At 29.1% G+C, this 23549-nt stretch overlaps 1 long non-coding RNA gene across 1 annotated transcript; it reads right to left on the reverse strand.

Annotated features, from left to right (window-relative positions):
- Positions 1-281: 281 nt before the first annotated feature.
- LOC139425506 (uncharacterized) lies at positions 282-19370 on the reverse strand. The gene is made up of 3 exons (XR_011636699.1): positions 19079-19370; positions 16445-16590; positions 282-465 (listed from the first exon to the last, which is right to left on the reverse strand). It is a non-coding gene; the product is annotated as an uncharacterized lncRNA (long non-coding RNA).
- Between the last annotated feature and the right edge of the window lie 4179 nt (positions 19371-23549).

Here is a 23549-nt window from a genome sequence, read left to right on the forward strand (position 1 = left end):
TCACTAAATGTTTGATATGAATGTTATAGAATTTTTCTAAGCAAGACGATAGTGACAAGCAAATTCATTTATTATCACTCAAAGTGTTGCAACAATCAGAAAAAAAGGATTGTTTTTATAATTTAGAAAATTTCTTTTCTAGGAAAAAATCTGCTCAAGCATTTGTTTTAAATTCATTTTTAAAGATATCTACAATTAAACATTAGCTTTTAGTTTTAGAATTCACTCAATACCATAATTGACTTCAAATGAAAAGATTGTGTTATTATGTATTTATTGGACAGAAAACTAACACAGTGAATAAGAAAATTTTTCTTCAAAGGTTAAAACTCCGCTCACCATGCATCACTATTAAATAAGCTTCAATGGACTCGCTGAACATTCTCAGTGCTAGGCTCGCTTGCACTGAGATCAGAACCGCAGCCTCGAGATTGTGAGGGAGCTGCACTCATGCCATACGAAACACTATAAGAGAAACAATAATTATTATAAGGATACAGTTCTGGAGACGTTGACATATTTCACCGTGTCTCAGAGACAACAGATTTCTATTCTATCAAAATTTCAAGACAAAATTATTTTAATTAATTTTCCACTACATTCGTAAACTCAAAGATGGCGAATCTATGGTACCTGACAAGCATTTCGGTTGTGAGCAAAAAGAACCCATTAATTTACTTTTGGTCACTATAATATTCTTTTAAAACATTAAAAGAAACACACATCCATAATGCAAGTGGCCATGAGAGGAGGATTCAGGAAAAAAATAGGATTTTGTATGCCATTTAATCTTCTTTCATAAGTCTTTGGTCCCGCAGTGGACTGATCGTTAAGACACGGTTCCCAGCAGATCACCGAAGTCAAGCATCACTGGCTGCGGTCAGTAACCGGATGGGCGACCACTTTGGTCAGCCTGCGTAGGGATCTTGGGTGTGCGGTATCGATCCTCGTTAAGCCGTTCTTCCGTAAATTGCTCGACTTCACTCGCAGGTCGTCGGACTACCAAGGCAGGGGAGCCATCCTCGCTGCAGAGGATCAAAATTGCGATGGCATGTATTCAGATCATCCTCAGGGATGTTTCCCAGACCATCGCAAATAGCCCATTGTGCAGCTCTAGTAGGACGTAAATAAAGTACCAACCTATATTCATTGATTATACTGTGATAAGCACACACAATAAAAAAAATATGAAACGAAGCGAAAACAGCATGAAAGAACGTTAATATAATTATTTAAAAAATATTGTAGATATTGTAAAAATAAATAAAAAAATATTTAATTAGCTGAAATTTTTAATTACTTTAATTTGATAATTGAGTTTTCAACAAAATAAGTTTGTTATCAACTCCAATATTTCCGAACATTTTACTTTCAAGAAAAAAATTAAAACACTAAATTACTTTAAAATGTTTTCATCAGCAATAGCTATGCAAATCGTACAGAAAAAAATACCAAGCAAAACAATAGTTCGAAATCTTTATCAACATGTTCTTCACTGTTATATTAGTTAATTATTAATTCACGAAAGCAAAGTTTTAAAATTCTTCACTCTTTTGTATCTGCTTCATTAAACANAAACTAATAACTACTATTTATTATGTAAGAATTTATTACATAAATGTTTGTTATAAATTCATAATTATCTCTCTCTAGCATCCATTTTTAAATCTAGCTGCCTTCAACAAAGATTCTTTTTTTGTCTTCATTCCTCACTTAACATACAAATAAGAGGATATTAGTACACAGAATTGTAGAGCGTAATCTGATTGAAATTTTCAATTACAATCAATAAGTATACGAAAATACTCGGAGAAAGTATTGTATAAAAAACTAGCTTTTTCTTCAAAAAAAAAAAAAAGTATGTGTGTATATATATATATATATATATATATTTGTATATCGCTATCTAGCTATGGACATGCACACGTTTGAATGGAGCCTTACTGTTTTACAGAGCTGTGCTATCAAAACTAACAGAAGATTTCAATTTTTGTCATTTTTCTGCCCTGAAAATCTTCGTAAAACACCAGCACTCCAATATTTTTCTTTACTGAATCTTAAAGTTTACTATCAGGAAAAAACTCTGTGGCCCAACACTTTCCTTTGTTATTAACGATTTTAGTAGATACAGCTATAGTTAATGTGAAATCCAAATAAATGTGAAATTAAAGCTTAACCCCGTCCCGCACCCGACAGGGGGCATCCGGAGAAAAATAAATGTGATATCCAAAATTTCAAAAAATGCAGATTTTTCATTTAGTCCTTAACAGCATCGTCGCGTAAAATATCTATCGAATAACTCATGTAAAAGAAAATCAATGGGTTCTTGTTACTTTTTAGGAAAAAAAATTACTTAAACTTGCGTACTTTGTTAGAAATTACATCCTTTCTCCTTTTTGAGACAGTAATAATGGATCTTCCCCAACAAAATAAACTATAATTAAGAGATGTTTTAAGAATTCGGTGAGAAATTATAACTTGTAATTATGAAAGAAAAATACGCAGTTAGTTTATGGCACAAAAAACGGAAAAACACGGTTTTCTTAGTTATATATTTATATTAAGTACTGTAAAAATTAACAATAAAGCAAAAAGCAATAAAAATTATCGTTTATTATTCGTTCGTTCAATAGTGTAATTTTGGTTACGCTTTGAAGTCTAGTTCAGCGGCATTTAATGAAGTAAGGATATTTTTTTCTCACAATATTTTTTATGAGGTGCCAATAAATGAACTTCTGCTAGTATTTAAATCTCTTTGCTTCGTTTTTTTAAGTACACTTGTCACTGTCTTTGATGTCAGTAGTATCTCTCGTGTCTCTTCGCCTAGGAATGAAATATTTGTCACGCCTTACCATGAGAATCTAAAAACGTTGTATAAACATTTTTTGGATTGCACAACGTTTATGAACAGTGGTAAAGGATATAAACTTCTGTTAAGTAAATTTCAAGCGTGCAAGCTCTTACTAATGCATGTAATCATCTGAAAAATGTAATGAACAAATATTATACTAATAGTATCAAAGGGTTAAACTTTTCTCGCAAAAAATATTATTAGACTTACAAAGCAACAAAAAGATATTTACTTTCTACAGCAGGACAGAATCAAGAATAAGTTCTGCGTGTTATTAGAGTGGATATACGAGACGAGTTAAAAAATTTGTGTTTTAACGATCAAGAAATAAAATTCAGTAGGTATTATTTGTTAGAATTGAAAAGGGGAAAGAAAGATGCTTCAACTGGAATAAATACGAAAATGCAACAAAAAAACACTAATTTTAATAATGAACGAAGAAACAGAAATAAATGTTCAACAAGTTATGAGATCCATATTCAGCAATATAACAACAATATATTCAATTTCACAAAACCCGACTGTCATTTCATTTGCTAACAAGAGATATCCGGTAGAAATAGTTGATTTCTTCTGCGATTTGAAGGTAAAGTGTTTTAGATTGGAACAAAAGGCAAATTAATACTGATAGAAAGTAATTACTGGAGAAGAGTGAAGAAGTTTCACGTGAAAAAAAAGCTCCAATAAATACCAGATTATTTTGTCTCGTTAAATTAGACATTAAAAGTACAGTCAAATTACTATTTTATGCCTTATTATTCAATTTTTGCTATACTTTATGTAAATACATTACGTTAAATGCATTAAGAAAACATGCTTTTACTTTTAGGCTTTTATTAAATAGCATAACGCCTTAATGTTTTTTCATCCAAAATTATATCTTTTAATTGCACAGGAATTCTCGTTATTTTAATTTATTTTGAAATGAAAATTCATCATTTCTGTTTCTTTATAAAGGAAGGATAATTGTCTGCAATGTTAGAAATGTTTCGAGAAAAATGGTTAAATAACAATTTATTTAGTATTTGTTCTACCATATTCAAATGAAGCAGTCAAATAGTCATAAATAGGATGGTAATCAAACTGTTTTATTAACCATTTATTAACTGCTTTCACTTAATTTGGTTAAACATGTGTTTTAAGTGAGTAATTTTAACTTTTGTAGAAAATTGTTTTATGCTAAGATACTTGTTCTATGCCAAGAAATAACAATTATTGCGAAGAGTTTGGTGAATGTGCAAGAGTACGGGCCTTAACCCCCTAATATTTCCCTATTTTCTCTGTCCGCTTTTCAATATTAAATGCTAAATTAACTGCTACAATCAACCTTTATTATGAACACTTTTAACTTGTAAATACATTATTAGCTGAATACTCGTTTTTAGTAAGCGAGTCATCAACAAATCGGCATTAACCAATTCCACAAAATTGTGCACAAAACTGAACGGTTTAAAATTTTTAAATAACTTCAATTTTTTATTTTTTTATTATTTTTGGCGCTTCTACAATCCCTTGCCAAATTATTAAATTATTAGGCGCACTGTAAGATTCCGCCGCATCTTTTCTGGGCAATTCCATATGTGACGGAATGACATTTTGACTTGCAAAATAACAATTAATTGAAGTTTCTATGTATCTAATTTCAAATTAAAAAAAAATTTTCTCATGCATATCATTATTATTGGCGTAATGCGCTTCATAAACTAAAAAAGCAGGATTTTCTATCTTTTTTACTTTTAATTTTACGAACTTTTTATTTGCGTGACGGAATGACATTTTGGCAACCAAGCTTTTGGCATGCCGCTTAGAACTGGTAGTTTCTGCGAATTTTGCAGCTATTATTTTTCTGAACTATTTTATACTTTTAGTATAATGTGTAAGCAATGTAAAATGTGAATTTGGAAAATTAACCTCAGGTTGGCTAGCAGTTATTAACATCTATTTGCTGTGACGGAATGACCGTGACGGAATGACAAAAAGTTTAGTAGAAGAAAGCCTTCATTTAAAAAATGTTTTATTAATATGTAAATGATAAACAGAATGTAACAGATAAACAGGATTAATATTTATGTAAGAATTAGTAAAAATTTCAACAGTTTGAAAATTAGGTTGTCTCTGAAGAGGTTTTATATCTAACTTGCCAATGTCACATCTTATCTTCGTTCTCAGGAAATTTATGCATTATTAAGACATGTGACGGAATGACGTAAAAGAAGTTACTTTTATTTTATATATTAAACTTAAAATGTTTAAATTTTGTTCTATATGCATATTTTTATCAAAATATTGCAAAAGGAAGATACATTTCTTTTATTTTAAAAGTATTTTTCAAGAAAACAATTTGAGCAGAAATGTGAACAATTCACTTGTCAGCCATGTGATTACTTTAGAATGCTGCCAGATTCAAAAAATTTAAAATTATCAAAAATGAAACGGCGATATGTAGACTTTGGATATTTTTGAATATATTTTTAAAATTAAAATATGCAATTCATAAAATAAAAAATTCACTTAAAAGTTGACACTTCCGTGGAATTGCCCTTCTTTCGTTTTGGGTCTCGTTTCGATTCATCCCCTGACTCAATTTTTTCCTTTATGCATCGTACGCTAGTTTCAGAAACCTTTAATCTTCATGATATTTTGGGGTTTGAAAATATTTTATCATCCACGAGGGCCTTTAATTAGAGCTTTCTTACATTGCGAAAAATCAACTTTTTTACGTATTAGGAGAAGTTTCCAATTAATTATTCAAACACTGCTCACAAAATAAACAAATAACTGCGTTGCATAAAACTGCGAAACAAATAAACACATCGCATAAAGCCACAGAAACACGTCCGCATCTGACGCACGCGAGAACGCTACTGAAACCGGTTTGCACTTGTTTAAGTTCTTGTATCAATTAGTTAACATTGTAATGCAATACGTTAATAATAAATCTTAAATATATAAACAGTAATGAGTATGTAATAAATTATAAGTATATAAAAATTCTCCTGAATAAAAACCCATTACATGTAAACTGCTGTTTGTAGAAAATGCAACACCATGAAGGAATCATCAGAATCAAATGAAATTCGCAGCAAATGTCAATTATAGGATATTATGCAAATTAATAAAGTTTNCAGTTTATGTTTAAATATAAAAGTATTATATATAAACTCGTACAAAGCATGTAATTATTAAAAAAAACTACAGCGCGTCGAGTAATTTAGCCATTGACTATATAATAAAAAATAGCCCTTAAATAGCTTCCAAAAATAATTTAGTTGTTCCTGGTTCGCAATACTTTGTGTTTCAGACACACTGCCCTGTTTATGAGATTTTTTTCTCTGAGAAAAGACTAGCTGAAAATAAATATTATTTTTTGTTTATGCAAATTTTTCATTATATAATCATTGTTACTAGCTGAATACTCCTTCTTCGTAGGGGTTAAAAAAACTAAATAATCAATAAATTGGTAAAGATCAACACTTCGAAATCATGCACAAAACTATCGAAATGTACTGACACAATTAAGTTTAAGCGATTTCATTTTTTATTCGTTATTTGTTATTCTTCCTGATGGTTTTACGTTACTTCATTATTTATAAAACGCATTTAGAAACTGATCTCATTAAAATAAATAATAACAGTATTTAGCATCCTTTGCTGTTGCTCGAGGTAATTCATGACAGCTAAAATACACCTGAATCCTAAGGGGTCGAAAACTAAACCTTGACTATAAAATAAACCAAAGAAAAACGTTATTCAGCTCTAGAAGAATAAAATTTATGCAATTTCATTACCAATTAATTGTTGATATGAAAGTTTGGTGACGTAACAGTAAAAAAAAATCGATAACGAACTACTAAAAAGAATTACATTGTAACTTAAACCGGATAAGAATTATCTAGTTGAATAAATAAATTTTATCAAATTTTTGTCCCCGTGTTTCATGTAGGGTTGTTGAAAAAGCTTCTTTAATTGGAAATTTGTTAATCTTAAACTTGAATAGCATATTAAATGTTTTCTTTCCACACTTTGTAACTTTTTCTCTACTTTACTTTAAGAAAAGGGGAAAAAATGAATATTTACCCCGTTTTTCACTGCCATCTTAGGAAAGAAATGTTTTCAGTTTTATAGCCACATACAAGCTTAGCGTTTTATACAAGTTAGATGCATTTTTTTATTACATTATAGCATATCCTCCAACTGCTACGGGATTTCCTTCCCTTCAGAAAATATTTTTCTTTCTACAATCAAATGTAATAATGCTGTAATATATTAACGGAATTTTCTCCGCCATTAAATGATGCAGATATATGAAAAGTCAGAGCCCAACAGCCATAAGTTCTGATCAAAATTTTAGAAGAACTCTATTTGTTCTTTTAAAATTTCTGCTTAGTCCACTATCACAGGAAAAAATATTTCAGAGAAACATTCAAATGTTGGAGGGTATGTTTTATTGATGTGTTAGATCTTTAAAAAAAACAAATATCCGTAATTTTTGACGCACGTAATACATGTTTTACAAATTACTACACAATTTCTGCAACAGTGCTTGCATATTTATTTAGGTGCGTTTGCTTGTATACCTCAAATGAATGAATTTAGTCTTGACAATATTTAATGTTAACAAGAAATCCATTAAATGTATGAGTTCACGTTTCGTGAAAAGGAAATTCTTTTCCATCCAAGAGACCGTCTCTAATGGTTTTAATGGTTGTGAAGTAGATCTCTATCTATAATGCCTCCTTTAATGCTGTTTCTTGTGGGGTCCTTCTTCTCAAATGCACGGATTCGCTTTTGTTACTCAAAAGACCAACAGATTCCTCAAATTTTAATGGGGAATTCTATTCTATGCAGCTGGCATTGACTGAGTCATTCAGCATCCCTCTTCGTTCCATTGAAATTGTTTGGAATGGCACATCATTCAGGTAACTAATGGAAGTTACGGACCTTATTATGCTATTTCCTTTCTTCATTGGCAAGATTTACATTGGATGCCTTTTGTGTCCCTGAATAGGGATTGCTACCATTCTGAATGCGGTAAGTGCTTCTAAATAACGATGTTCTACTTCCTTCTGCTCAGAATGAAAGAATGAGGGCATCAAATAGTGCCATCTAGGATTAGAATTATTTAAATAAATCTCTACATATTATAGAATTATTTGAACCCTCTCAGTTAAGCGAATAAAGGGTTTTAGATTTGTATTTCAACAACTACCCAGTAACCTAGCGTCTTCTTAAAGACCTTACGAGCAATTTAAATGAGCTGTCTTCGAAATATTACTAAAATGGTGTTGCTTATTACAATTTAATAAGTACCTATCGAAAGATTGCCAGTATGGTTTTGAAACACGCATAATTTATGTTTATAGTTAGAAATGGTTTACCTATTAAAATATAATAAAAGTTATTTTCATTCTCTTTTAAAAATTGAGATTTTATGTCTCTTAATTAGTCATGAATTATTCACAGACTACCACTTGGTCAATTATGTCAACTACGACCATATCCAGACATAACTAAACCATCTACTCCATTTGTGACTGCCTTTGCTCTGATGATAATCTGACCAGCGTCCTGCCAAAATTGAAAATGAAAACTGGTAGTAAAATTTAATTTACTACCAGTAAAACAATATTTGTAAAAACAATACAGTAAAAACAATATTTGTAAAATTATATATAAAATCTCTGAGAGGAATTTCTGTTCCTAAAAAATTAAATTGGAAAGGTAAAACAGTGAGTTTTTAACTATCCGTTTACTAATTTTAGCATCAGATTTTCTTACGAATAAGAAATCATACGCTGTTGGATAAATTGCGAATTCCAATGAAGCCCAGTTTTAAATATCATTAAGAAACATTTTTATTCACAAATTTAATTCTCGAGAGGTTTTCTCGAGAATTAAGGATATTTTCTGATAGTCACCCCAAAACTAGCAAAACATTAAAGAAAAGCTCTTAATTTCCCCAGTACTTCAAATTTAATATTTTGTCATGATAGGTAATAATACTTTGAGAGAAGTTTATCAGGGGATATATTTAAAGGGAAAGAAATATTCTTCTTTATTATAACGCAGCTCAAATAAATTTTTCAATCAAAATGGTAAGTTTTTACAAACGCTTCAAAAGTTTTAAAAATGCGTGAAAAACATTATGAGAAAAAGTTCAATCTGAAGTTAAAGATAAGTGAAAGAAGTTGAAGAAATTAAGTATTGTTTACTTTGTTTAAAAAAAAATAAGACAGGGATTGGCTTTCTGAAGTTTAGGGTTTCAGCTTATTTAGGGGCATTTTTTTTTCTGGATAAGAGGCTGTTATCACCAAAAGGAGGAAAACAGTGCCATATTTCAGCAATTTTGTGCTGGAAAATCCTGATTTTAAACATAAGATATGTATTAAAAAAATTATATGTTTGTGGTGGTGAGCCCAAACAGAGAGAAGGAAAAATAAACGTCACATCTCATCCTTTTGTCAGATTGGCTGAACTCGCAGAAATTTAAATGGTTGGATCTTCCCGAAAAAAGAGGCAGTATACTTATCCAAATCATGTGATGAAAGATTTAGTTGGTTAAATTTAAAACCAATAAGAAAAAGCCTTTAAACCATTATATTTTATACAAATATATACATTAAAGGTAAAATAAGTTTTAAATTAATTATATTTATATTTTTAAACCACATTAGTATTTAATTCTTTCATTTATTTTCTACTCATGAGATAATTTTAATTTGTTAGGTGGGTTATAATTTCGCAATAATTTCCTTGTAATTTTGAATGGAAGATAAGAGAACTCCTGGATCAAGTACTGGGAGAAATTTGCCTTCGTGGAGGAATTTCGATGGAACTAACCCGCATTTGCTCTATATGGAGAGGAAAACAGAGAAAACCTCCCATGGTTAGCCGGACCGTAAGGGGACTCTCACCCATGATCCGTCTACCAATGATTATATTTACGTTAGCATTGTGGTCGGTGCGAGCCGGTTTCGGGATTCAGATCTCGACCAGCCATTGCTGGGATAAGAACCCAACTTACCTCTTTAGAAGGCGATTGCTCTATCCCCTGACCACGGCTTGTTTATAAAATGTTGGCCCCAATGATAAGAATTGGTGATAACTTGCTTATCACGATTCTTTCAAGGCTTAGTGGGTAACTCTTGGACAAAATAAGTATGTTGTATAATTATATTAAATTTGTCACTTTCCTTATGAAATTTACTTCTATTTTGGGTATGTGCACCAGATAATTAAAAGTTTGAAATTAAAAAAGGTTGAATTGTGAATACAAAATTTTGGTACGATTATTTTTAGAGCTATTGTTAAAATTTATTGAAAAATATTAATTGAAAATTGGGGGAGGTTGTTGGTTAATTATAAATTTTTGTTGCCATAGATTTCCCCGAATTGAATTTCCACATGGTAAAACAATCGAAACAGATAACAGAAAAGATTTCTGTGTAAATATATTCAGTTATTAATTTTAACACACAAATTTACTCAAAGATTACGCATGGAATTTAATTACATTTGTTGTACTTAATTTTTTAATCAAATTTTGAAAGAGTAAGTAAATTTTTTTTGATAAATAAATGTAACTACAAATTATTTTAATTCTATTTATTTGATAAAAAATAGTATTTAAATAAATTATTTTTGAAATATTGAATTTCTATGTAATTATTAAATTTATATTAAAATTATTCCTTTTATCTTATATGTCACCAACATATATTCTTTTTTTTTAATGCTTAAATCCAAAAAAAGTAAACTTAGTATTATCACCATGATTACAATACAATATTAATTTCTCGGGGAAAGTTTTATTTATCAAGATTTTATAATTTTGAAAATTATTGTAGTTAAATCATAAACCCAGATAGCATTGTAAGCAGCAGTCTTCGTCAAAAAACTATAAGAAAGTTTTAATCAACTATAGTTAAATTTAACATTGGAACAAGTTAAATTTAACTTGAAACAATGTTAAATTTAACTATGTTAGCTTACGGCAAGCTTGTATAACCATCCCTTTTATATCAAACTCTGCATATCACCATTAAAAAAAAGTTGAGTTTTAAAACCTTGACAAACAAAGAAAAAGTTCAAAAACAAGGTTTTAATTAAAAAGAAGAAATTATATTTTTTATAAACTTTATGCGTGCCTTCTTTTGAACTCTAAAAAACTAACATTTGAGCATTAAAACATTTCTTCTTCGTAATGAATAATAATTAACTGGTCAACCATATTAGGTAAATCAAAAGAAGCCGCAAGTACAACAGTGCTCGCTATCTGGAAATAAATCTAAAAACAAATTTGATGTTCAAAATATAGTTTTTTCACAATAATTTAAAAGTATTTTAGCATTATTTAGAATGTAATTTTATTCACAATAATGTAAAATAATTTAGCACTATTTAGCATATAATTTTAAAGAATGAATGAACAATTAGATCCATTCTATCTAATTGAATGAAAAATGTTTTCCATTCTAAAGATAATTAATAAAGAGAAAAAGTATCGAATTCCCCAGTAATCGAATTAGTAATTAAAAACATTTTTCTAATTGTAGTAATAACTCAAGAGAAAATTTTTTAGTTTAGAAAGTGGAATGCTATAAAGATGATCTTAGAAATCAAAAGGCGCAATAGATTTCATTTTGTTTGACTTTATGAAATCTAAAATAGGTTGTTTAATCAATGAAAAATCTTATTTTGCTACTTATTTTATTAAAGTAGTTAGAATTCTTTCATTCTTTATTAAGATTCGAAACATAGCACCCCAAATCAGTTTACAATTGAGTGAAGATTTTAATGAACTAATATCCAAAAAAAGGATTGTCAACAGTTGCCACGAAAATGACATGATTTAAATCGTTACAGGTCACAAACATTTGGTATTTGTGAATTCTGTCTTTTTATTTTCGCTTTCAAACTGGCTGCTCATATTTTCATGAGAGGTGGGAAATGTTAAAAATAAATTCGAATCATTCCTTATCTTTTCAATAAAATGATTTTCTGATGCGTGAAATTTATTGAGAGCGAAATGATTGAGCTTTCAACGATGAAAGATGTGGAAGTGTGAAAAGGGAAACAAATAGTGGGATGCAAGTGATTTTTCTATTTTTTATTTTTTCAGGAGATATGGGAAAGATATTGGAAAGTGTTAAAATAGCAAAACCGTGCAACAGAGGAAGAATATGGATATTAACCTTTTTATTGATATAATAATTTCCCTAATATCGGAAACGGTCTAGGTATTATCATATTTAATAATTGAGTTCATTAAAAATGACTACGATGTAGTCGTATTGGATAAAGCTGTACATATACATGGCCAATGATCAGTAATCACAGCTATGTTATTACAGCCATGTACATATAGTTGATACAGCTACGTATCAGTATCCATAGCCAAAGATCTGTACTAAACTCGTGTAGAACGATGCACCTACTTGTTCATGAATTTGGATTCATGGTCTCTATTACCATTAAATATCAATGCTTTATATTTATTTGCAAAGTATACGCAATTACAGCATACAATATTTAGCATAAAATTATATTGTAAGCTGTTTCTTAATAAACCTGGCCGTAAACTTGAAAATTCTACCTCTATATTTATATTTTGGCCGTTTATATGAAACTATTTTCTTTACAAAAGATTCTTCTGGTTAATTGACAGATCTTTTGATACTTAATAAGCATTTGTATACCTTCGTTTTACATACGTTGTTGTATTATATTATTATAAATCTTTTTATTGTACATCTTTGTTAAATAAGCATTTTAATCTTCAAGTTATCCGAATAAGATTCTTTTGTATTTTTAAATACAATTTTTAAACATTTCGTCAGCTACTGATTTGTTGCGAGAAAGTAGCATTTGGTCAGCTAAAAAGTCTGCATTATATTTTTGAAAAACACCATGTTTCTGTAAGATAATTAACAATATCTCAATATAATATACGCAGTTTATAAAACTTTTGTACAAACAATAATTTTATAGTTAAAAAATATTGTTAGCAGATTTGTATTACTTTTTTAAAACATAAAGTTTGTTATTTCTCATAAACATTATCAGTTATTTTTAATTACTTATAAAAATTATTCATATCAGGCACATGTGATTTATGATGACGTTAAAATAAATCATTCCCCACAATCCATACAATGTCACTTAAAAGTATTTTCTTTTAATATTGTCTGCGAATAAATGCATGCATCCCAGCGACCATAAAAATATGGTTAAAGTTTTTTTTTCTCCGTATTTTAATACCTTTGTTTTTCTTTTATACTCTTTTTTTAGAAGAAAATTCCCTACACCTTGAAATATGTCAAAACCAGCGCCGATGGACGTATGAGATTAATTGTTGTTCTAGGATTTAATGTAGCAGTTAATATATTTTTAATGAGGAAATAACTTCATTTTTTTATTGTCTCAAGAGACTGAAGATAAAAATGGCAACTTTTCTAGAGTTAAATATGTTCTCGTAAATCCCTTAAACATTAAAAGTCTATAGAATTAAAGAACTATAAAAAGTAAGGATTATTTGACAAATTAGCTTTCTTAAATCTTGTCTCTTTGAAATAATGATCAATGTATTTTTGTACCCGGAGACTCGATGCCCCATGATTATATTGCAAATAAATTTTAGGATTGTTTTTGGAAAAAATTATAGTATTGAATTTTATTTTAATTTTATTTGCAAGAATTAATTTATCCTGCTTTTAAAAGTTTTAAGCAATCATTTTGGAATATTCAAAAATGCAAAAAGCTTTATGAAAAACAAATGAGTTGATCTCCTCGTTAAAAAATGTAAAACAAAAAAATATTACTGGAATAATAACTTCTAAAAAACCAAATTGCAAAATAGTAGTTTTTGGAGCAAAATATATCGAACAGTTATTTCATAAATTGCAAGAAGGATTGCACCCTTTCTCTGGCTTCCAAAAGTATCGATGATATGCAATAGAGTAATGAAAGTGGTTTAGATGATGATAAAACATTTAAATTTTAAAGAAATAATATACTGAATAATTTCAAGAATAAATAATTTCTAATCAGTAAAATCTTGAAGTATAATGGTGGCTTTTGATATGAGAATGATAACGCAATGCGAATTTATTTCGGGAGCGTTTTAAGTGATGAGTTCTGATACAAAGTATATAGACACACCATTCACTGGAATATGTTTTAAAATAAACTGTGACAACCCAGGTTATGCAGAACCTTAAGTAAATTTAATTTATGACTGCAGGTTTGTATTAAATATTTAATATGAGGCAAGAAATTTAACTTAAAATCTAGAATCAACCTGAGCAAATTTATTGCTGTAACATCTAGAATACGAAAATTATCAAGAGAAATTTCGTGATCTGGATGAAGGTCCCTTTTTTGGCAATTACACAATGTTTAAAACATTCAGATATATCTTAAAAAAATACTTGAAATTTATGAAAGGGTAAAGTGAAATATTTATCTAACTATATATATTTATATTAGTAGACGTAGTTGAATAATTGTAGGTGACACATAGTTGTAAGTAAATAATTGTTGTAGTATTGAATTTAAATAAATGTAGGGCTTAATGGCACAAAGTCCAAAAAATGCTGTGACAAACAAACGGTTCCTAAAACAGATGAAAAAAATAATACATATAGTGCCAATTAATCTTATTAAAATATATTATATTGATAAAACGGTACAAAACACACTAATGCTTTCAAAGTTCATAAACTCAGATAAAAGTAAAAACGTTAAAATTGAGCAAAGTTGGGGAAGATGGTACGTAGGTAATAAAATACAAAGTGAATAAATTATCCAAAAACAGTTATATACAGTATAAAATACCAATAACATGTAAAAATGCAGAGATGTTGGGATGATGGGCTTTGAACTAACAAATCTGATGGGATAACTAATCTTGTACGCATAAAACAAAGAAACAACCAAAGTAAAAAGATACCGGTTAAAACAAGTACAAATTATTAAAATCTGATGAAACGTGAGTAAAACATTACATGTACTGCATTAAGGTAGAGGCTCTCTGAACATCAGATAAAAATGCATTTGTGTGACCGATTCTGAGGCGAGTGAATTTGACGTCTTAACTGCAGAAACGAAACACAGGCATTGTTCCAAAGTTATATCGGCGTGCAATTTATTGTTGTGTTGAAGATCCTACTGCTGTTTCAATAAAGAGCTAAGAGGGTATTGGAAGATCTAGCGACTGCATCTGCCAAATCATTGCCCGGAATTCCAAAATGACTTGGAATCCAACAAAACGAAATATCGAACTCATTCTTATGAAAATTAAATAATATATGCAGTATAAATCATAAAATGCTCCAGTTACTGAAATGCTCCAATAAAGGCAAAATATGGAAATGCTCCAGTTGAGCTAAAGAGCTCATACTGTCTGCATAGATGCAGTATTCTCGGATCAAACCAGCTGAAATAAGTCATAATGCGAATAGAATTGCAACGGCTTCAGCTGGGAACAGATGTTTTTTATAGTTTTGTGTGACATTAACAGTAATGATACCACAGCCTACATCATAGCCTGGAGATGTTGAGCCATTTGTAAAGATCGGAACATATTGACAATATTGGAGACAATGAGCATCGTAAAGTTGCTGAAATATGGTATGTTCTACATGAGATTTGCTATGTGGATCAAACGATGAAGGAAAATTGCATGGTGAAACAGTCCAGGGTGAAATAAGTAAGTGATCAATTGATTGTGTTGGTGAATTGTAAGTATTAAAGGAGTGAGTAATTTCATGCAAACATTAAAAGGGCGAGTGCGAGAGGGCCAAGCTTCGTACAAACACAACAAGCTTGATGAAGTTGAATCGCGTTTATAGGGTGTTAGGTGGAGGACAGGGACACGGATGTATCCACGCGACAAACAGCGGTCTCTTCCCTTCCAAGTGGTAACACCGAGGAACCCATCTAAGACTAACACAGGCGAAAAACCCTCATCAGCTAATCTTTGATCACTTAAAATCACTTAATCCACTAATTTTGGCAACCACGTGGTAGAGAGAAAGAGGTAAGAAAGTGAAAAGTGAGAGGAAAAGAAAATTAAGAAAGATCATTAGAGCACTCCTGTTAAACACTAATGATTTCTAGTGTTAAACTTAAAAACGTAAACCCCCGGAAGAGTGAATTGAATTGAATATGAGCTAAAATGGCACAAGGTTCAAGCAGGACATGACGATCATATAGTAAACCAGACGATCATATAGTAAAAAAAAAGGCACGAATTAGATAAATGTTTCGATTTTTTTTGAAAACGAGAACAAAATCGAATTAAAAAAATTCAATTAAATGCAAGCTGCACCGAAATAGTTAAAATCTAACAACTTCCAGCATCAGCAATCAATCCACATTCTATTGATGATTTTGATTTGTCTATTTAATGAAGCAGTGGTTAATTTTTTATATTACTTTTGTAAGATCAAATAGTAAAAAGTAGTTTACAACTAGTAGCAGAGAAGCGTTTAAAAACCATTGGTAAATAAATACAGTAATAATATGAATTAAATTGTGGATTACTTACTTAATGCTTGCTTTTAAGGAACTTTAGAAAAATGTATCTCTTACCGTCTTAAGACAGGCAATAACTGATCTTTCCTTGTATACAGGTGAAGAGCTAAATGAGCCCAGTCGTAAAACTTGCAGGTGAAAAAATACAAAATGTAGCTGATTAAAGGCATAAGCACCCAGAAGCTTAATACAAGCGAAAATATCTACGAAACAAAAGAATTTACATACATCAGTCACGTATTTTAAAATAGGGAGATACAAAAAATCCTATTCACATTTTCAATTATCCATAGAAACTGTATTTCTCATTCTGAAAATCTAAATCTTGAAATCTAATATGAAAACTAAAATATAAATGAGCTTTTTGATGAAAGTTTTACTAACATTCCATCTGAACGAGGAACATTTTTATCATAATTCAAAGTTTGGATACGTTTTTAAACAGTACTCTTTATAACGCTTAATAATACACAGAAAATAAGGGAAGACATCAAAAAAAAATAATCAAAAGTAAGAATTTAAAAAAAATAAGGAAATATTAATTTATAAAAATTATCAAGTTTTTCAAAAAATCAATGAAAATCGAATTAATTATGAAAAGATTTAGCTTCTTTTTTAAGCTCTCACAGTAATCCGCAAAGGTGCTTTCTGAAATTGTAACAATATGACCAAAGTAAAAATAAAATAATGGAAGTACCTTTCTTTTTTTTTTATCTCCAATCAATTTGTTATATTTTATAATCAATTTGAAAAAATTCCGTCTTTTATTTTCATTTTATTAATTTATTTACTTGCTGTTACCTTCACACAATTATATTAATAAATTTTCGCCTTGTTGATATTGATACAATTTTAAAAAGCACCTTTGCAAGTATATTTGTGGAGCAGTCGTTTTTATACAATAATATTTTTTTTCTTTTTAACTCTTATTTTTAATAAATATTTTTTAACTCTTTTTTTTTATAATGAGGGTTGAATGTACTTTTCAGTTTGATGCACAATTTATAAAACTTCAATTGGACTACTTTAAAATTTATTTTAAATTCACGAATTTTTCCCCTCTATGGTATAAGATTGTTATTTCAAACGCTTATCAAAGTTTCGCACTGATTCAAGCACACGTCGGCATGATGGCATAGGCTTAGGGACACCTATTTTACTGGATGCACCATCAAGCTCTATGAAAGAAAATATATTTAAAAGTAAAAATAAATAAAATAGGCACAAAAAATTTAAAAAACAAACTAATAAAAAATAAGTTTGTTTCGAAATAAATAACTATGTAAATATTTAAATCAGTTTAAAAATAGAGAATAGAAATGGCAAGCTCAAAGATGATTGCTGTATTGACTATTGCTTGTTGCATCTAGTATAAAAACTTACTGTGACACTAAAATGCCACATTCTACTAGTACGTGACTATGGCAACATTCTCCTATATCCATGGTTAACTATTCAAGTGCAAATCTAACTTTTAGGCGTTAACAAAGCTGTGACATATTGTTTACACCATTTTTCTAAAGCTTTCCCCGAATAAAATTTTGATGGCTGTATATAGAGACTTTTTAAAAGGAAAAATAATTCGTGTTGAATATACCTGAATGCAATAAAAACTTTTATTAAACAATAGTCGATATTCACTTCTTAAAATTATTCTAATAGACTAAAAGCTGCACAATAGATGAATGAGGTGATATCTTATTGGAACTACAATTACATTCTTTAGAACAACAAATAAAAATAAAAAGTACGTAGCAAAGTGATTTAAGTATCTAAAAAATGCTAAAACTGAAATTGGTTAAAAAAAATAGCTTACAATAAAATTTTAAATCGATAAAAAGTAATTCAAAAATATTCACACAATCACTCAAATACTATATCACCTCGCCAATACTGAAAAATAATAATAAAAATCATTTTTCTTTCATCCTCTATGCGTAATTGTAATAGTGAGGTATAGGTCATAGTTACAGTAATTTTAATTCCATGGTAGCTGCGTTAGTTATAAGTTTTCTACTAAGATAATTATTTTATTTTTATTAAATTCTAAGCTAATTAATCTCAAGATCTCAAACTCTTTCATGTATATACTGCTCTATTGCGCGCAATGCGTAAGAAAATATTATGTATACGAGATGTTTTGGGAAGAAAAAAAGGAGTTTAAATTTGCTCAAAAAAATAATAAATTAGTAATGAGTGAAGTATTAATCTATGAGGAAATTTTTCTAGTTTTCAAATATAAACCTTTTGGGAAAAATAGGAAATGTGGACTGGACTAATAAAAGATGGTAAATAAATGAAAAAAGGTTACTTCAATAAAGTCCGGAACTTACACATTGCAATAAGTGAGTCAACTTGCTTATTCCTTTTTTTTTTACTTTTAATTTATTTTCGTAACAGTAAATTAGTATTTTGTACTTTGTGATTAATTTCTGTACAAGTATTACTATTTTAATCTGTATTTGTTTCATTTCTTCTTTTTAAACAAAATAAACAATATTAATGCTAGCTGTTTTATAGCGGTAGAATATTACTTATGAGAGTCTTAACAATGCTATAAGATTTATGTTTGCCCAGCGCATAGATAAAACGTCTTGTCTACAATTTCCTGATATTGAAAATATAACATCTCAAGTGTATTTCTCCTCAGTAATCATGAATTAATTAAAACTGCAAATACTTGAATCTCACCATAGCCGTTAATCTCACGAAGAAATACAGGATTCTTACTCTTGTGGTGTAAGCTGGTGCACGAGTCAGAAAAAGTTTTGTTTCTAACAATCTAATTAATTTTTCATAAACAAATGTTATCATCAAAAAAAGATTAATGAAATTAATTTGCCACATCTTTTTCTTACGCTTTGTTTTGTTTTCAACTGACACAAGAAATCGGAAATATAAACATTTTTTTTTTCTGAAAGGGAAAAACATTTCATGTTTTTGTTGACCGCTTTCAAACAGTTTTTTATTTTTATTAGCAGACAATCAGAGTTGAATTTCCTCTCAAATAATTCATGCATATGTAATTAAAATTACAAAAACTCCTATCTGACTAAAAACTAAACTATATACATTTTTTATATTCTGTTTACTTTTTTTGTGATTTATAGTTCGATAGATAAGTTTTTTTTTCTTAATTTAAATAAAAGTTTATAAAGATAGGATTACATAAATTTATGTTGATTTGATATTTTTAATAATGTGCATTTGTGTAGAAACATAAATTTTTCTAATCAATATCAAATCTTTATTTTTAGAATTTAGTTTTATTATTCGTAAAAAGTGTTTCAGTTTTATTTTGTTTACTTGCACCTGTGTATATTTCATTCTGTTATAAGATAAATTCTACTATAAACAAAGAAAAAATCTTCAACAACGCTTATCCGTTATTCTTCTATTTGTTTAAAGAGATAATGATGCGCATCAGAGAAATAAATATTTATTTTATTCAACATGGAAGTAAGTTTTAAAAAAAAAAACTAGAAAAATATTAACTAGTAAAAATATTTGAAATGAATCGTAATTTTTTTTGCAAAATGTACTTCTGTCTTTATACACTCAACATTCTTAAAGAATCAACAATTAAGCTTCTAATCGAACTGAAATGACAAAATTGACTAAATGACAGAAATAACTTTATAATTTCAATTAAAAATAATAAAAGAAAGCGACGAACTCATCAATATAACTAGTAGTCAAGCTTTTTACTGTAACGTCGCGCAAAAACCATTTAAAGGAAAATGTTACCAATTTACTGCGATTGAATGAAAACCGCGACTCTTTTTTAAATACTCTAGCATTAGATTATAATCCCTTTTTATATTTCGTTTCAGTTCTGTGCTCTGTGCTTTTCATTCTGNCACACCCGAACAAATATGAGGATATCTTAGCTGTCACCTTTATTTTGCTAATATTTACAACACATTCAATTTCTTAGACTTTCAATTTTTGTCTAATGTTTCAGCTTTTCTCAAACCACGCAAGGAAAGAATTTCTACTCAGAAATTTGCAAACATGCACGTTTAAGTGCTTATGCTTACATTAATAGGAAGATTTCGCAAATTTACGTTCCCGTACGCTCCCGAACGTAAGATTTTGAGATATTGCGCATGCGCACTCTTAGTGCGCATGCGTCCATTCTGGCTAAATTCGCATGCCCCCGTGAAAAGAATATCAAACTTACTTAACTAAAAAAAAAAGAGAGATTTCGCAAAAATCTGTAAGTTAAAAACCCTAACGTAGTGGAATATCGTTTTAACTTAGACCAAAAAGTCAAAAAAATCATTTACAATGGATTTGTACTAACACACGATTCACTTCTAAATATCATCAATACATTTCTTCAAAGTCGCATTCCATTTCTATGGTTTAACTTCGAAGGGAGACTTAAGCAGAAAACAACATTTAACAACTATAAATAGCATGCTTGTAGCTTTGTCTTTTTAGCGTCAATTACGTCAACATGACGTAAGGATACATAGCCTCTAAAATAAATGTGAGCATGCGCAGATACTTCAAATCTTACTCATAGGAGCGTCGTAAAAGTGTGAAATCTGCATAATTTGCTTAGGTTAATAAAATTAAGAGGAAATGTGATGGGCGTTCTGAAACGGAGAGTTACACGGTACATGAACAGTACTAAATCATTACGTGTGATAAAATATAATTTTAAGGAATAGTTCTAAGGAAATATGCTGTAACTATATTTAATTTAAGATCAAATGCGGGTATTGCATCCAAAACTGTTAAAAAATCACATAAAAGTTTTTAAATACACTACAAAATAAGGATTAAAAATACCCCAGTGAGAAACGAAAAATTTTTAAATGGTGGATGTCGTTCAACAAATCTGATTAAAAAAAATCAAAAAAAGTTACAGAAAATGAGGTTATGTCCTTTAAGAAATGGATTTACTTCTAATATGAGCTGAGTTGTAAAAGTGGCATTATAAATACTGAAATGGGAATTGAATTAAATGGGACCAAAGGGGTTAAATGGTTTGGGACAAAACTGCGCCACCCAAAATTAGTATTGCGATGGTGTACAAAGAAGTGAATGAACTACTCTACAGGATTCATTCTCTTGAGTTCAACTTCAGCACTACGTAAGAGCAAAACCGGAACCTGGTGTTAATTTAATAGTTTTATATAAGGAAAAAAAGATATATGTATTTTTTCAAATTATTTCTTAAGGTTGAAAATATGGAAATACTCAAAGAAAGAGAATAAAAGGACTTAAAAAGTTATCAACAAATGTCATTTATCTTTTCATGTAGGAAGTCTGAAAATGAGAAAAATAGCTTTTCTAGAACAAACAAAATGGCAATGCGCCATCACTTTTCTTTTTAGTAAAGAAGAAAAAAAAAATATAGGTTCGTAATCATTCCAAATAAATATGAATGGGAAAAAACAGTAAGCCTTAGAATACAAAAAAGTCTTGGAGTTTCGTGAATAGATTCCACAACAGAAATATTTAAAAAAAATTTCTCTTTTTTAGACATTTAGGGAATTTACTTTATCAAAACAATTCACTTCAGAAAAAGTAGAAAAAAGATTCTCTTCCAAAACAATGAGCATGAAAAGTATTTCTAACATTATCCTTAAAAAGGTAAAAAGTCATTTAAATTAACTTTTCGAATTATTTGAATAGGAAATTATTTTATATATTTTTTTAAATTATTTGTAAAGCTTTTTAACTTCTCATGACTATTAATGATTGGAATTAATCATAAAAAACTACTGTAAAGAGAAAAAATTTAAAAAAAAAATATTTAAACATAATACTGCAGATTCAGATGAATTATGCTAATGATAGAGATTCATAATACATTGTATTACCAAAAACAATACAATGTCTACCGATAGTGTTTTAAACTGCAAAAAATTCTTTTATAATGCTAAATAAGAGGGTTATTCCTTGCAAAATTTCTATATAGAATGCCGTTTTTGAAAAAATGGAATCATAAGCGGGAAAAAGGGCTACAAATAATTACTACAAAAAGAAAAGAAACATGCAGCAGAATGATGTTGCTCGAGTCTACTCATGATAATGATATTTACTACAACCAAAACCACTTTACCCAGATCTTCGAAGTGTCGCAAAAATTCTCCTTCCTCAGTATGTATCAGAAAAATGGTGCAGCTATAATGGGCGTCAAATTTTTTCAAATATTTCGTACCTACAGGGGTTGAACAAAATAATGGAAACACTTTACTTTTTTTCCAACACAATTTTTGATATTTATCAAAAATTACTAAGAAAATCAGATTGTAAATTTAAAAGTGTTTAGATCGTGCAGTTTCTTATAGTTGAAGTTTAATGCCTTTTTGAGGTTTGAGAGAGCAATAAATTACAAATGGAATAAATGTTTTTGAATACCCTATGCCAAAAAAATGCAGTAATACATTTGTACCTTTTAATTATTATTTCTGTCATTATATACAATATCTGTAAAAACTTTTGTAAATCTAGCTTAAATATTTATGGAAATATGGACATTTTTATAAAATAAAAGAAAACGAATTTTTTGTCTTGCAGATTTTTGCTATAACTTTTATTCATTAAAATTAATAAATTATCAATAAAATTTAACAAAGCTTGTGTATGAATTTAAAAATCACAGAATTATTACTCTAAAATTTGAGAAAAATTTGTTAAAAACTGCTCAAGATATGAGTAATTAAATTAGTTTTTTATACTGTGCATGAGCGGAAAAAATTAAAAACTTTTTTTCTTAATTTTGTAGCTAATCGTATTTGGAAACTAATAAGAAAAGTCCGATTTGAATGTCTCAAAAATTAAATAAGTTTTAAGTATGTAGTTTTCTTACATTTTAAAAGAAACCACAAAATTATGAGGGATTTTCCACAAATTTTCTTTTGTAATATTAAACAAGATTTATTAAAAATGACGCAGTCATTCTTGGGGATCATCCCTCATAAAAGTTTCCTTTCGTTCGCATGTCTTACTTCCTAATACCATCACGTTTTGTTGTACAGACCATCATTAGAAGGGTATAACCACTTCTTAATAAATCTTGTTTAATAGTACAAAATGAAATTAAATTTGTGGAAAACCCATTATGATTTTGAACTTTTTTTCCAAAAGTAAGAAAACCACTTAGAAAATTACTTGAAACTTTTTAAATTTTTGAGACATTCAA

The sequence above is a fragment of the Parasteatoda tepidariorum genome, chromosome 4 (genome assembly GCF_043381705.1).
Source record: "Parasteatoda tepidariorum isolate YZ-2023 chromosome 4, CAS_Ptep_4.0, whole genome shotgun sequence".
NCBI classification, from domain to species: Eukaryota; Metazoa; Arthropoda; class Arachnida; order Araneae; family Theridiidae; genus Parasteatoda; species Parasteatoda tepidariorum.